The following is a 16,340-nucleotide window of genomic DNA, read 5'->3' on the forward strand; positions in this document are numbered from 1 at the left end:
AGGGCACAGTAGTCACAAAACCTGTCACGTTGTTGCTGTGGAAAAGGAGAGTGCACAGTATTCACAAAACTCATCTGGTTGTTGCTGTGCAACAGGAGAGAGCACAGTATCCACGAAACGTGTCTGGCTGCTGCTGTGGAACAGGAGATGGCACAGTATTCACAAAACTTGTCTTGTGGTGTTGTGGAACTGGAGAGGGCACAGTAGTCACAAAACCATTTTCGTTGTTGCTGTGGAACAGGAGTGGGTATAGTATTCACAAAACTTCTCTGGTTGTTGCTGTGGAACGGGAGAGGCCACAGTATTCATAAAACGTGTCTGAATGTTGCTGTGGAACACGAGAGGGCACAGTATTCACAAAACTTGTCTGTTTGTAGCTACGGAACAGGAAAAGAATCAGTATTCACAAAACCTGTGGGGTTTTTGCTGTGAAACAGGAGAGGGAGTAGTATCCACAAAACTTGTCAGGTTGTTGCTATGAAACAGGAAAGGGAACATTATTCACAAAACCTGTCAGGTTGTTGCTTTTGAGCAGGAGAGGGCACAGAATTCACAAAACTTGTCTGGTGGTTGCTGTGGAACAGGGGAGGGCACAGTATTCACAAATCTTCTCTGGTTGATGCTGTAGAACAGGAAAGGGCACATTATTCACAAAACCTGTCTGGTTGTTGGTGTGGAACAGGAGAGGGCACAGTATTCACAAAACTTGTCTGGTGGTCCTGTGGAACAGAAGAGGGTACAGCATTCACAAAGCTTTTCTGGTTGTTGCTGTATGATGGGAAAGGGCACAGTATTCACAAAACTCATCTGGTTGTTGCAGTGGAACTGGAGAGGGCGCAGTATTCACAAAACTTGTCTGGCTGCTGCTGTGGAACAGGAGAGGACACAGTTTTCACAAAACTTGTCTGGTGGTTCTGTGGAACCTGAGATGGCACAGTAGTCACAAAACCTGTTTCGTTGTTGCTGTGGAACAGGAGAGGGCACAGTATTCAGAAAACGTGTCTGTTTGTTGCTATGGAACACGAAAAGAAACAGTATTCACAAAACCTGTGTGGTTGTTGCTGTGAAACAGGAGAGGGAGTAGTATTCACAAAATTTGTCTGGTTGTTTCTGTGAAACAGGAATGGGCACATTATTCACAAAACCTGTCAGGTTGTTGCTGTTGAACAGGAGAGGGCACAGAATTCACAAAACTTGTCCGGTTGTTGCTCTGGAACAGGGGAGAGGACAGTATTCACAAAACTTGTCTGGTGGTCCTGTGGAACAGATGAGGACACAGCATTCACAAAGCTTTTCTGGTTGTTGCTGTATGATGGGAAAGGGCACAGTATTCACAAAACTCATCTGGTTGTTGCTGTGGATTTGGAGAGGGCACAGTATTCACAAATCTTCTCTGGTTGTTGCTGTGGAACAGGTGAGGGCACACTATTCACGAAACGTGTCTGGTTGTTGCTGTGGAACTGGAGAGGGCACAGTAATCACAAAATGTGTCTGGTAGTTGCTGTGGGACAGGAGGGAATAAAGTATACACAAAAATTGTCTAATTGCTCCTGTGGAACAGGACAGGGCACAGTATTCGCAAAACTTGTCTGGTTGTTGCTGTGGAACAGGAGAGGTCCCAGTATTCACAAAACTTGGCTGGTTGTTGCTGTGGAACAACAGAGCACTCAGTTCTCTCAAAAGTTTTCTGCTTGTTTCATGTGGAACACGAGAGGAAACAGTATTAACAATCTAGAATGAGATTTTTACTCTGCAGCGGAGTGTGCGTTGATATTGGAAGGTAAGAGACGCATACTGGCAGAAGTAAAGCTGTGAGTACCGGACGTGAGTCGTGCTTCGGTACCTCAGATGGTAGAGCAATTGCTCGCGAAAGGCAAAGGTCCGAGTTCGAGTCTCGGTCGGGCACACAGTTTTAATCTGCCAGGAAGTATCAGTATTAACAATACTTGTCTCTTTGTTGCTGTGGAACAGGAGAGGGCACAGTAATCACAAAACTAGTCTGGTTGTTGCTGTATAACAGGAGAGGGACATTATTTACAAAACTTTTCTAATACTTGGTGTGCAACAGGAGAGGGCACAGAATTCAAAAAACTTGTCTGGTTGCTGCTGTGGAACAGGAGACGGCACAGTATTCACAAAACTTGTCTGGGAACAGGAGAAGGTTACAGTATTCACAAGATATTCTGGTTGTTGCTGTGGAAAAGGAGAGGGCACAGTATTCACAAAACGTGTCTGGTTGTTGATGTGGAACAGGAGAGGTCACAGATTTCACAAATCTTCCCTGGTTGTTGCTCTGGTACATAAGAGAATGCACAGTATTCACGAAACTTGTCTGGTTGTTGCTGTGGAACAGGAGTGGGCACAGTATTAACAAAACAACTCTGGTTGTTCCTGCGGAACAGTTGAGGGGACAGTATTCACAAAACTTGTCTGGTTGTTGCTGTGGAACAGGAGAGGGCACAGTATTCACAAAACATCCCTGGTTATGCTGTGGAACAGTTGAGGGCACAGTATTCACAAAACATTTCTGGTTGCTGCTGTGGAACAGGAGAGGGCAGAGATTTCACAAAACTTCCCTGGTTGTTGCTGTGGTACAGGAGAGGGCACAGTATTCACGAAACTTGTCTGGATGTTGCTGTGGAACAGGAGTGGGCACAGTATTAACAAAGCAACTCTGGTTTTTGCTGTGCAACAGTTGAGGCACAGTATTCACAAAACATCTCTAGTTGTTTCTGTGGAACAGGAGAGGGCAGAGTATTCACAAAATTTGTCTGGTAGTTGCTGGGGGACAGGAGAGAACAAAGTATACACAAAAATTGTCTAATTGCTGCTGTGGAACAGGACAGGGCCCTGTATTCACAAAACTTCTCTGGTTGTTGCAACAGAACAGGAGAAGGCACAGTATTCACAATACCTGTCTGGTTGTTGCTGTGGAACGGGAGAGGGCACAGAATTCAAAAAACTCATCTGGTTTTTGCTGTGGAACAAGAGCAGACACAGCATTAAAAAACTCGTGGGGTTGTTGCTGTCGGACAGGAGAGGGCACACTGTTCACAAAACTTGTCTGTTTGTTGCTGTGGAACAGAAGAGGACACAGAATTCACAAAACTCGTCTGGTTGTTGCTGCGTAACAGGAGAGGGCACAGGATTCACAAAACTTGTATAACAGTTGCTGTGGAACAACAGCGCACACGTTATCCATAATACATGTCTGGTTGCTGATGTGGAACAGGAGAGAGCACAGTATGCATAAAACTTCTCTGGTTGTTGCTCTGGAACAGGACAGGAAACAGTATTCACAAAACTTGTCTGGTTGTTGCTGTGGAACAACAAAGCACTCAGTATTCACAAAACGAGTCTGGTTGTTGCTGTGGAATTGGAGAGGGCACAGTAATCACAAAACGTGTGTGGTTGTTGCTGTGGAACAGAAGAGGACACAGAATTCACAAAACTCGTCTGCTTGTTGCTGCGTAACAGGAGAGGGCACAGGATTCACAAAACTTGTATAACAGTTGCTGTGGAACAACAGCGCACACGTTATTCATAATACATGTCTGGTTGTTGATGTGGAACAGGAGAGAGCACAGTATTCATAAAACTTCTCTGGTTGTTGCTCTGGAACAGGACAGGAAACAGTATTCACAAAACTTGTCTGGTTGTTGCTGTGGAACAACAAAGCACTCAGTATTCACAAAACGAGTCTGGTTGTTGCTGTGGATCAGGAGAAGGCACAATATTAGCAAAACCAGTCTGGCTGTTGCAGTGGAACAGGAGAGGGTACAGTATTTATAAGATATGTCTAGTTGTTGCTGTGGAAAAGGAGAGAGCACAGTATTCACAAAACGTGTCTGGATGTTGCTGTGGAACAGGAGAGTGCACAGATTTCACAAAACATCCCTGGTTGTTGATGTGGTACAGGAGAGGGTACAGCATTCTCGAAACTTGTCTCGCTGCTGCTGTGGAACAGGAGAGGGCACAGTATTCGCAAAACTTGTCTGGTGGTTCTGTGGAACCGGAGAGGGCTCAGTAGTCACAAAACCATTCTCGTACTGGCTGTGGAACAGGAGAGTTCACAGTATTCACAAAACTTCTCTGGTTGTTGCTGTGGAACAGGAGAGGGCATAGTATTCACAAAACGTGTCTGGTTGTTGTTGTGGAACAGGTGAGGGCACAGTACTCACAAAACGTGTCTGGTTGTTGCTGTGGAACTGGAGATGTCACAGTATTTACAAAACTTGTCAGGTTTTTGCTATGGAACAGAAGAGGGAACAGTATTCACAAAACTTGTCCTGTTGTTGCTGTGGAACAGGAGAGTAAACAGTATAAACAAAACTTGTCTCTTTGCTGCTATGAATCAGGAGAGGGCACAGTATTCACAAAACTAGTCTGGTTGTTGCTGTGGAGCAGGAGAGGGCACGGTATTCACAAAAATTGTCATGTGTTTCTGTGGAACAGGAAAGGGGACAGTATTCACAAAACTTGTCTGGCTGTTGCTGTGGGATAGGAGAGGCCACAGTATTTACAAAATTTCCCTGGTTTTTGCTGTGGAACAAGTGAGGGCACAGTAGTCACAAAACCTGTCACGTTGTTGCTGTGGAAAAGGAGAGGGCACAGTATTCACAAAACTTGTCTGGTTGTTGCTGTGGAATTGGAGAGGTAACAGTAATCACAAAACGTGTGTGGTTGTTGCTGTGGAACATTAGAGAGCATAATATTCACAAAACTTTTCTAATGGTTGCTGTGTTGTAGGTGAGGGCACAGTATTCACAAGACTTGTCTGGTTGTTGCTGTGGAAAGGTAGAGGGCACAGTATTCACAAAACTTGACTCATTGTTGGTGTATAACAGGCGAAGGTACAGTATTCACAAACTTTGTCTCGTTGTTGCTGTGGAACAGGAGAGGGTACAGTATTCACAAGATGTGTCTGGTTGTTCCTGTTGGAAAAGGACAGGGGACAGTATTCACAAAACTTGTCTCGTTACTGCTGTGGAACAGGAGAGGCCACAGTATTCACAAATCCTCTCTGGTTGTTGCTGTGGAACAGGAGAGGACTCAGTATTTACAAAACTTTTCTAATCCTTGGTGCGCAAAAGGAGAGAGCACAGAATTTTAAAAAAATTTCTGGTTGCTGTTGTGGGACAGGAGAGGGCATAGTATTCACAAAACCTGTCTGGTAGCCGCTATGGAACAACAGAGCACTCACTATTCACAAAACGTGTCTGGTTGTTGCTGTGGATCCGGAGAATGCACAATATTCAAATAACCAGTCTGGTTGTTGCTGTGGAACAGGAGACGGCACAGTATTCACAAAACTTGCCTCGTTGTTGCTGTGGAACAGGAGAGGGCACTGTATTCACAAGACATGTCTGGTTGTTGCTGTGGAAAGGGAGAGGGCACACTATTCAAAAAACGTGTCTGGTTGTTGCTGTGGAACAGGAGAGGGCACATATTTCACAAAACTTCTGTGGTTGTCGCTGTGGAACAGGAGAGGGCACAGTAGTCACAAAACCTGTTTCGTTGTTGCTGTGGAACAGGAGAGGGCACAGTATTCACAAAACTTGTCTGTTTGGTGCTATGGAACAGGAAAAGATACAGTATTCACAAAACCTGTGTGGTTGTTGCTGTGAAACAGGATAGGGAGTAGTATTCACAAAACTTGTCAGGTTGTTGCTGTGAAAAAGGAAAGGGAACATTATTCACAAAACCTGTCAGGTTGTTGCTGTTGAGCAGGAGAGGGCACAGAATTCACAAAACTTGTCCAGTTGTTGCTGTGGAACAGGGGAGGGCACAGTATTCACAAAACTTGTCTGGTTGATGCTGTGGAACAGGTAAGGGCACATTATTTACAAAACCTGTCTGGTTGTTGCTGTGGAACAGGGGAGGGCACAGTATTCACAAAACTCAAATGGTTGTTGCTGTAGATTTGGAGAGGGCACAGTATTCCCAAAACTTGTCTGGCTGCTGCTGTGGAACAGGAGAGGGCACAGTATTCACAAAACTTGTCTGGTGGTTCTGTGGAACCGGAGATGGCACAGTAGTCACAAAACCTGTTTCGTTGTTGCTGTGGAACAGGAGAGGGCACAGTATTCACAAAACGTGTCTGTTTGTTGCTATGGAACAGGAAAAGATACAGTATTCACAAAACCTGTGTGGTGGTTGCTGTGGAACAGGAGAGGGCACAGTAATCACAAAAGTTGTCTGGTTGTTGCTGTGGAACAGGTGAGGGCACACTATTCACAAAACGTGTCTGGTTGTTGCTGTGGAACTGGAGAGGGCACAGTAATCACAAAACGTGTGTGGTAGTTGCTGTGGGACAGGAGGGAACAAAGTATACACAAAAATGTTCTAATTGCTCCTGTGGAACATGACAGGGCACAGTATTCGCAAAACTTGTGTGGTTGTTGCTGTGGAACAGCAGAGGGCACTGTATTCACAAAACAACTCTGGTTGTTGCAACAGAGCAGGAGAAGGCACAGTATTCACAATACTTGTCTGGTTGCTGCTGTGGAACAGGAGAGGTCACAGTATTCACAAAACGTGGCTGGTTGTTGCTGTGGAACAACAGAGCACTCAGTTCTCTCAAAACTTGTCTGCTTGTTTCATGTGGAACACGAGAGGAAACAGTATTAACAATCTAGAATGAGATTTTCACTCTGCAGCGGATTGTGCGTTGATATTGGAAGGTAGGAGACGCATACTGGCAGAAGTAAAGCTGTGAGTACTGGACGTGAGTCGTGCTTCGGTAGCTCGCCAGTTGGTTTTCGCGCTTCGGGCGACTAGGTTGTGCTCTTAGTTCCGCCTCTACCGTAGCGCAGCGTGTTTTCCTCCTGTCAGTTTAGTGCCGTGTTGGTCTCCGTGCGCGTCGCATCGCTGGTTGTCAGCTGGTGTTTGGTGTTCGTGCGGCCCTTCCTGTCGCGGCGTCGTCTCTCGCCGTGATGTCGACCATGGTTCCCACGAAAGTTCCGCGTACAGGTACAGTCAGTTTTACCTTTGACAAATCCAAGCGTCACGTCCAGCCCGGTTCTTTGGAGATACATGACTGGTTAGTCGATACAGTTAAGGTCACTACTGATCAGGTGCATACCGCATATTTCGACAGCGAATTATATGTGTTTTTTGTTAAGTTTCTTGACCCGCTCCAGGTTGATACGCTACTTTCTCGTCATGGTTCTCAGGTACCCTTTACGCACCGTGATGGTTCCACTAGTATGGTTCTCTTGGCAAATGCAGAAGTGATATATACGAATGTTCGGGTATTTAACCTTCCGCCCGAGGTTGACGACTGTTTTCTGAAGTCCGTTTTGCTTCCTTATGGGGACGTACGCCATATTCGAAAGGAACGCTGGTCTGCTCAGCACCGCTTACAGGTATATAGTGGTATTCGGTCGGTGGAAATGGTGGTCAAAAAACCTATTCCTTCTCACCTACAGGTATGTGGTTATAGGGTCCATATCACGTACAGTGGCCAGGAAGGAACATGTTATTATTGTAATGAAACTGGTCATTTCCGTACTAATTGTCCGCGGCGTGTGGTGGTATTAAAACCTACATACGAACAGCGTAAAAAATTGACTTTAGCTGATCTTCTCCCGCAAGGATCTCGGACTGAATCGCTCACTGTTACTGAGGGACGCAGTGATCCGTTGCCCGACAACGGCCGTGATTTTCCCCCGTTGTCCTTGAGTAGGGATGTTGCTGCCCTTAATTCCGATGTGCCCGCGCTGATTTCTCACAACAAGCGTCGGCGAACACAGGATGATGCGGCTGATGAATCTTCCTTATTGGCTCGCCCTTCCGATGGGCCTCCGGTAAAGGACTCTCTTTCTCAGTCGGAAATCGTGGATGAGGACGCCACAGGTGCTATCACGCCTTTGCAGAAGCTCCCTGACACCTTATCTGACGTTGTTCCTGCTGCCGCGGCAGCCTCTTCGGAGACGCCCGTGACGGAACCTGCTTCTGGTTGCCACGTGTCTTCTCCGGTTCTCTCTGACACTTCTCCTATTGACTCTGTTTCGCATCCCCCTTCTGGAATTTCTGTCGCCCCCTCTGGGTCACAGCCTCCTCCCATCAAACAACTGATTGATTCTCCAGAGCCAGTGGATCCCGTTGTTATTCACCAACTGTCCCACCGTGAACCCATGTCTGCGGACGAGTGGGATGTAGAGGCCTCTCTCCCGCAATCTGACACGGAATGTCTACATGATGCTCCCACGCAGCCGAACGCTGCAGCGTCGGCACCGCGGAGCCGCAGTCGAATCCGTAAACAGCCACAGAGAGCCGCGTCACGGCCGAAGAAAAAGCAGTGGGAAGATGAGGGTTCTGTTTCGTAGTTTTTCTCTCTGTGGTTCATCGCTTGTTTCTGGTATGATTACTTGTATGTTGCTCCGTCAGCTGACGGCTCTCTACCGATCTTTGTTCTTCTTTCTGGGTTGAAGTTCCATGCAAGCATATACATTTCTTACTCTGAATATTATCAGAATATGTTCTGAGCTTCGGCTCGCCGCTTTGCGACAGTTTATCTATCAGTCTGGGGCAGATGTTGTTTTTTTACAGGAAGTCCTATTCGACCAGTTTTCCATTCCTGGGTTCTCGACGTTTTTTAATGTCGCTTCCGAACTTTCTACGGGCACTGCCTTGTTTTATAGAGAAGGCATTCCGTTGATGAATTTCGAAGTACTCGACAGTGGAAGGGGGATCGGGTGCACGTTTTATGATCTCAGTCTAATCCTTCTTTATGCCCCTTCTGGTTCGGGTTGTACTACCGCACGTTCGAGTTTCTATAAAGAAGAAGTCATTTACCTGCTTCGTAAATCCCCGACAAAGATAATTTTAGGTGGGGACTTCAATTGTGTTCTACGGCCGGTAGATCAGTCTCCTAATTTTAATTTCAGTAAAGAACTCGACGACCTTGTGCGCTCCTTGCACCTGCGTGACGTGTGGGTTTCTCGCTATCCTACACTTGTGCGACATACCTACTTTACTCCCACGTCTAGCAGTCGCCTCGATCGCTTTTACCTTTCCGATTCCTTGTGTGGGCAACTTCTGGCTGTTGATGTGATACCAGCCTGTTTTACTGATCATTGCGCTGTAGCCGTTACGTTTAATTACGAGCGACAACCGGTAACATTGTTTCGTCCTCCTTGGATGCTCAATATCGCGTATTTGCAAGATACCTCCCTTGGTATCGTCCTGGAGGACATTTGGACTCGTTGTTCTCGTACTATGGACCGGTACCCGTCTATCGTGGCATGGTGGTCACTGTATGCAAAACCACACATCCGTAGGGCTCTCATGCGTTTTGGGGCTGCGAAGGTGGCAGAAGATCGACGAACGCAAGAATTTTACTATTCTGTCTTACGTCAACTGTACGATAGTGCTACGCATGCTCCCCTCCGGGTTACTGATATACAGCGCATCAAAGCCAAATTGCTGCAGCTCAAACGCATTCAAATGGAGGGCCTGCGGACGAGGTCTCAACCACGTTCCCTTCTACAAGAGGAACTGACGTCACTCTACCATCTAGTCCGTTTACGGTCGCGCCGGAAACGTGGGTGCCTTGCCTCCCTCACAACCGCTGACGGCCGCGTGTTCACCTCTCACCGTGACATTTCTGACTTCGTTTACACCTATTTTACTGATCTGTACGATACTCATGTCCCGGCGGAAACCTCTCTTGACGACTTTATCTCCTTGCTGCCTCGCGTCGTCACTCCTCAATTAAACGACGCCTTTCTGCGTCCCTTTCAGAAGGATGACATATATGATGTTGTTGCAGGATCGCAGTCCCGCAAGTCGCCTGGATTAGATGGTATTCCTAAGGAGTTCTATGTTCAATTTTGGCCGCTCATTGGTGACACCTTAACGTCAATGGTAAATGAAGTGATGCGGGGAGTCTCACTTCCTGCTCCTTTTCAGGAAGGCAGAATGGTCCTCCTCCCGAAATCCACAGGTCGACCTGCAATTGATTCCCTCCGTCCTATTACTCTCCTTAACTTTGATTATAAACTTGTCGCTCGAGCAATTAATATCCGTCTCTCTAAGCTGCTCGATACCATTATTGCCGCCCACCAAAGCTGTGTGCCTGGACGCACGATACTGACTTCCGTTCTCGAATGTCGCGATGTAATCTCGGTGGCGGCTGCCGCTAATATCCCAGGGGCTTTGCTTTTTCTTGATTTCCAAAAAGCGTTCGATCGCTTCAGCCATGATTTTTTATCGAGAGTGCTCACCGCTGTCGGCTTTAATAATGATGCTCGACAAGTCTTAACTAATCTTTTTACCGGTATCAGTGTCTCGGTGATTGTGAACGGTCACCCTACCCCCCGGATATCGATCAGACGGGGGTTACCCCAGGGAAGCCCCTTATCCATGTCACTTTTTGTTCTATCCTTAGAGCCCTTACTTCGCCATCTCACCATGCAATTACGTGGCTGGAATATATTGGGGGAAATTTTTGCAGTCCGTGCATACGCCGATGACGTCATGGTGTTAGTACGACATGCCGAGGACATACCGCGGCTTAAGGATACCTTGGATTCATTTTGTGGTCTTGCTGGTGCTCGCATTAATGATCGCAAATGCACGTTCCTGCCGTTGAGAGGCTTTGATCATGTCGTCATTTCTTGGGCGACGGATGTCGATCGCCATAAGACCTTGGGGATCATAGTGGATCGTAATCCGATCAAAATGGCGGCACTAAATTGGTGTGAGGTTACGAGTCGTGTTCACGGGGCGATCCTTGAACATGACCGCCGTTCCCTTAGCCTCCTTCACAAGGCACGGGTTTTAGAGACCTATGTCTTCAGTAAAATATACTACGTTGCGCAGGTCTTCCCGCTTCCCGCGATGATGGCCCGCAGGCTGAAACAGCTGTCTAGTCGATTTCGGTGGCGCCGCCATGTCTTCCGTGTCCGGTATGAAGTTGTGGCCAGGCCTCGGAAGCTTGGAGGATTGGGTCTTTCAGATATCAAAGTGAAGACGTCCACCTTATTTGCCCGCCGCAATGTTTTAACCTGTACGCGGGCTCCGCATTAAGTCACCTCTCGTTTGCTTTCCCGCCTCCGGCCGGGCAGTCTGACCCCTCCTGTTGATGTTGGACGGATTAATCCTAAATTGCGGCACATTCGTGAATACTTTGTACTTGTCGGTATTCTGGGTGCTGATATACTTTCTATGACGCATATTACTACCAACATGCTACAAATCCGTTGGGGTACAGCATGTTTCCCTTCTTCTGTTGAACTTGCTTCCCCGTCAACGTCATGGAAAACGGTCTGGTCTCATCTTAGTCTTCCCATTTTGCCGATGGAGATTGTTTCAATGTGGTATAAGGTCATTTACGGGATCATTGGCTCTGGGTCCGCCGTCAATTAGCTTTTCTTAATAGAGGGCCTGAAACCGCATTCCCAGGCGACATCTTCTTACATCCGGACATCTCTTATTTTCCTCAGACGAAAACGAACACGATTGTCTGGCTCTTGGGTTACTATGTCCACTACGTCATTGAAGGCGGTAATGACCCAGATCCCCGCGTTTTTCACCATTATTTGTCAACTGCGAAATGGCAGCGGTTACCACAATACCGAACGCTTTTTGCGAATATGCTTTTTCTTGTGTTTAACCGTCAAGGTGTTGGTTAAGTTCCCCTGTGATTCCTGTTTCTTCCCTGAGCTTGAGTCCCCTCCCTTGTTGTATTTTTTCGTAATTTTTTTTTCTCTTTTGCATGTATATATATATACACCCAAAATTCATACGGGTGGGATAACGGGTTGGTCTTCCCCTTCAGAAGAAATGTTTTATTTGTGTTTCAACTAATTTGTTGATTTTCTTTTTGCAGCTATTATTAAATGATGATTTGACTATGGTTGTCTGAATTCTGGTGAAATATACCAAGTCAATCTGATAATAAAAAAAAAGATGGTAGAGCACTTGCCCGCGAAAGGCAAAGGTCCCGAGTTCGAGTCTCGGTCGGGCACACAGTTTTAATCTGCCAGGAAGTTTCAGTATTAACAATACTTGTCTCTTTGTTGCTGTGGAACAGGAGAGGGCACAGTAATCATAAAACTTGTCTGGTTGTTGCTGTATAACAGGAGAGGGCACATTATTAACAAAACTTTTCTAATACTTGGTGTGCAACAGGAGAGGGCACAGAATTCAAAAAACTTGTCTGGTTGCTGCTGTGGAACAGGAGACGGCACAGTATCCACAAGACCTACGTGGTTGTTGCTGTGGAAGAGGAGAGGGTACAGTATTCACAAAACTTGTCTGGTAGTTGCTGTGGAACAGGAGAGGCCACAGTATTCACAAAACTTGTCTGGTTGTTACTGTGGAACAGGAGACGGCACAGTATTCACAAAACTTTTCTGGTTGTTGCTGTGGAACAGAAGAGGACACAGTATTCACAAAACTCGTCTGGTTATTGCTGCGTAACAGGAGAGGGCACAGGATTCACAAAACTTGTATAACAGTTGCTGTGGAACAACAGCGCACACGGTATTCATAATACATGTCTGGTTGTTGATGTGGAACAAGAGAGGGCACAGTATTCATAAAACTTCTCTGGTTGTTGCTCTGGAACAGGACAGGAAACAGTATTCACAAAACTTGTCTGGTTGTTGCTGTGGAACAGGAGAGTGAACAGTATTCACAAAACTCGTATGAATGTTGCAGTGGAACAGGAGAGGGCACAGAATTCACAAAACATGTCTGGTTGAGCTGTGGAACAGGAGAGGGCACAGTGTTCACAAATTTTGTCTCGTTGCCGCTGTGGATAAGGAAAAGGCACAGTATTCACAAAACTAGTCTGGTTGTTGCTGTAGAACAGGAGAGGGCAAAGTATTCACAAAACTCTTCTGGTTGTTGCTGTGTAACAGGAGAAGAAACAGTATTACCAAAACTTGTCTGGTTGTTGCAGTGGAACAGGAGAGGGCACAGTATTCACAAAACTTTTCTGGTTGTTGCTGTTGAACAGGAGAGGCCACAGTATTCACAAAACTTATCTGGTTGTTACTGTGGAACTGGAGAGGTCACAGTATTCACAAAACTTGTCTGGTTGTTTCTGTGGAATAGGAGAGGACACAGTATTCACAAAACTTGTCTGGTAGCTGAAGTGGAACAGGAGAGGGCACAGTATTACAAACCTTGTCTGGTTGTTGCTGTGGAACAGGAGAGGGCACAGTATTCACAAAATTTGTTGAAGGTTGCTGTGGAACAACAGAGCACTCAGCATTTACAAAACGTGTCTGGTTGTTGCTATGGATCTGGAGAAGGCACAATATTCAAAAAACCACTCTGGTTGTTCCTATGGAACAGGAGACAGCACAGTATTCACAAAACCAGTCTGGTTTTTTCTGTGGAATAAGAGAGGACACAGTATTCACAAAACTAGTCTGGTTGTTGAAGTGGAACAGGAGAGGGCACAATAATCACAAAACTTCTCTGTTTGTTGCTGTGAAAAGGAGAGGGCACAGTATTCGCAAAACTTGTCTGGTTGTTGCTGTGGAACTGGAGAGGACACAGTGATCACAAAACGTGTGTGGTTGTTGCTGTGGAACAGGAGAGCGCATAATATTCACAAATCTTCTCCAGTTGCTGCTGTTGAACAGGTGAGAGCACAGTATTCACAAAACATGTCAGGTTGTTGCTGTGGAACCGAAGAGGACACAGAATTACCAAAACTTGTCTGGTTGTTGCTGTGGAACCGGAGGGGGCACAGTATTTACAAAAATTATCTGGTCATTGGTGTGCAATGGGGGAGAGCACAGAATCCAAAAAACTGGTCGGGTTGGTGCTGTGGAGCAGGAGAGCGTCACAGTATTCACAAAACTTGTCTGGATGTTGCTGTGGATCAAGAGAGCACTCAGTATTCACAAAAGTTTCTGGTTGATGCTGTGGATCTGGAGAAGGCACAATGTTCACAAACCAGTCTGGTTGTTGCTGTGGAACTGGAGATCTCACAGTATTCACAAAACTTGTCTGGTTGTTGCTGTGGAACAGGAGAGGACACAGTATGCACAAGATATGTCTGGTTGTTGCTGTGGAAAAGGAGAGGGCACAGTATTACAAACCTTGTCTGGATGTTGCTGTGGAACCTGAGAGGGCACAGTATTCACAAAACTTGTCTGGTTATTGCAATGCAACAGGAAAAGAAACTGTTTTCACAAAACATGTGTGGTTGTTGCAGTGGAATCGGAGAGGACACAGTATTCACGAATACTTGTCTGGTTGTTGCTGTGGAACAACAGAGGGCACAGTATTCACAAAACCTGTCTGGTTGTTGCTGTGGAACAGGAAAGGGCACAGTATTAACATAACCTTTCTGGTTGTTGCTGTGGAACAGGAGATGGCACAGTATTCACAAAACGTTTCTGGTGTTCAAGTGGAAGAGAAGACTGCACAGTATTCACAAAGCTTATCTGGTTGTTGCTGTGGGATGGGATCGGGCCAGTATTCAAAAAACACATCTGGTTGTTGATGTGCAACAGGAGAGGGCACATTGTTCACAAAACTTGTCTTTTTTTTGCTGTGGAACAGGAGACGGCACAATAATCACAAAACTTGTCTAGTTGTTGCTGTGAAAAGGAGAGGGCACAGTATTCGCAAAACTTGTCTAGGTGTTGCTGTGGAACTGGAGACGACACAGTAATCACAAAACGTGTGTGGTTGTTGCTGTGGAACAGGAGACCGCACAGTATTCACAAATCTTGTCTAGTTGCTGCTGTGGAACAGGTGAGAGCACAGTATTCACAAAACATGTCAGGTTGTTGCTGTGGAACCAGAGAGGACACAGAATTACCAAAACTTGTCTGGTTGTTGCTGTGGAACCGGAGGGGGCACAGTATTTACAAAAATTATCTGGTCATTGGTGTGCAACGGGGGAGAGCACAGAATCCAAAAAACTGGTCGGGTTGGTGCTGTGGAGCAGGAGAGCGTCACAGTATTCACAAAACTTGTCTGGATGTTGCTGTGGATCAAGAGAGCACTCAGTATTCACAAAAGTTTCTGGTTGATGCTGTGGATCTGGAGAAGGCACAATGTTCACAAACCAGTCTGCTTGTTGCTGTGGAACTGGAGATGTCACAGTATTCACAAAACTTGTCTGGTTGTTGCTGTGGAACAGGAGAGGACACAGTATGCACAAGATATGTCTGGTTGTTGCTGTGGAAAAGGAGAGGGCACAGTATTCACAAAATGTGTCTGGTTGTTGCTGTGGAACAGGAGTGGGCACAGTATACATAAAACTTCTCTGGATGTTGCTGTGGAACTGGAGAGGTCACACTATTCACAAAACGTGTCTAGATATTGCTGTGGAACAGGAGAGGGCCCAGTATTCACAAATCTTCTCTGGTTGTTGCTGTGGGACACGAGAGGACACAGTATTAACAAGTCATGTCTGGTTGTTGCTGTGGAACAGAAGAGGTCAAAGTATTCACAAACTTGTCTGGTGGTCCTGTGGAACAGAAGAGGGAACAGTATTCAGAAAGGTTGTCTGGTTATTGCTGTGGAACAGGAGAGGGCACAGATTTCAAAAAACTTCTCTGTGTTTGCTGTGGAACATTTGAGGGCACAGAATTCATTACAACTTGTCTGGTTGTTCCTGTCAGACAGAAGAGGGCGCAGTGTTCACAAAACTCCTCTGGTTGTTGCTGAGCAACAGGAGAGGGCACAGTATTCACAAAACTTGTCTGGATGTTGCTGTGGAACAGGTGAGGACACAGTGTTCACAAAACGTGTCTGGTTGTTGCTGTGGAGTTGGAGAGGTCACAGTATTCACAAAACATGTCAGGTTGTTGCTGTGGAACAGGAGTGGGAACAGTATTCACAAGGCTTGTCCGGTTTGTGCTGTGGCACAGGAGAGGACACAGTATTCACAAGACATGCCTGTTTGTTGCTGTGGAACAGGAGACGTCACAGTATCCACAAAACTTGTCTTAATGTTGCTGTGAAACAGGAGAGGGCACAGTATACACAAAACATGTCTGGTTGTTGCTGTGGAACAGGAGAGGGCACAGTATTCACAAAACTTGCCTGGTTGTTGTTGTTTAGCAGGAGAGAAAATAGTATTAACAAATCTCGTCCCTTTGATGCAGTGGAACAGGAGAGGGCACAGTATTAATAAAACTTTGTTGGTTGTTGCTGTGGAACAGGAGGGGACACAGTATTCACAAAACTTGTGTGGTGGTTCTGTGGAACAGGACAGCGCACAGTATTTACAATACATCCCTGGCTGTTGCTGTGGGATAGGAGAGGGCACAGTAATCACAAAACTTGTCTGGTTGTTGCTGTGGAACAGGAAAGGTCACAGTATTCATAAAACTAATCTGGTTGTTGCTGTGGAACAA

Source organism: Schistocerca gregaria, chromosome 11 (assembly GCF_023897955.1).
Source record: "Schistocerca gregaria isolate iqSchGreg1 chromosome 11, iqSchGreg1.2, whole genome shotgun sequence".
NCBI classification, from domain to species: Eukaryota; Metazoa; Arthropoda; class Insecta; order Orthoptera; family Acrididae; genus Schistocerca; species Schistocerca gregaria.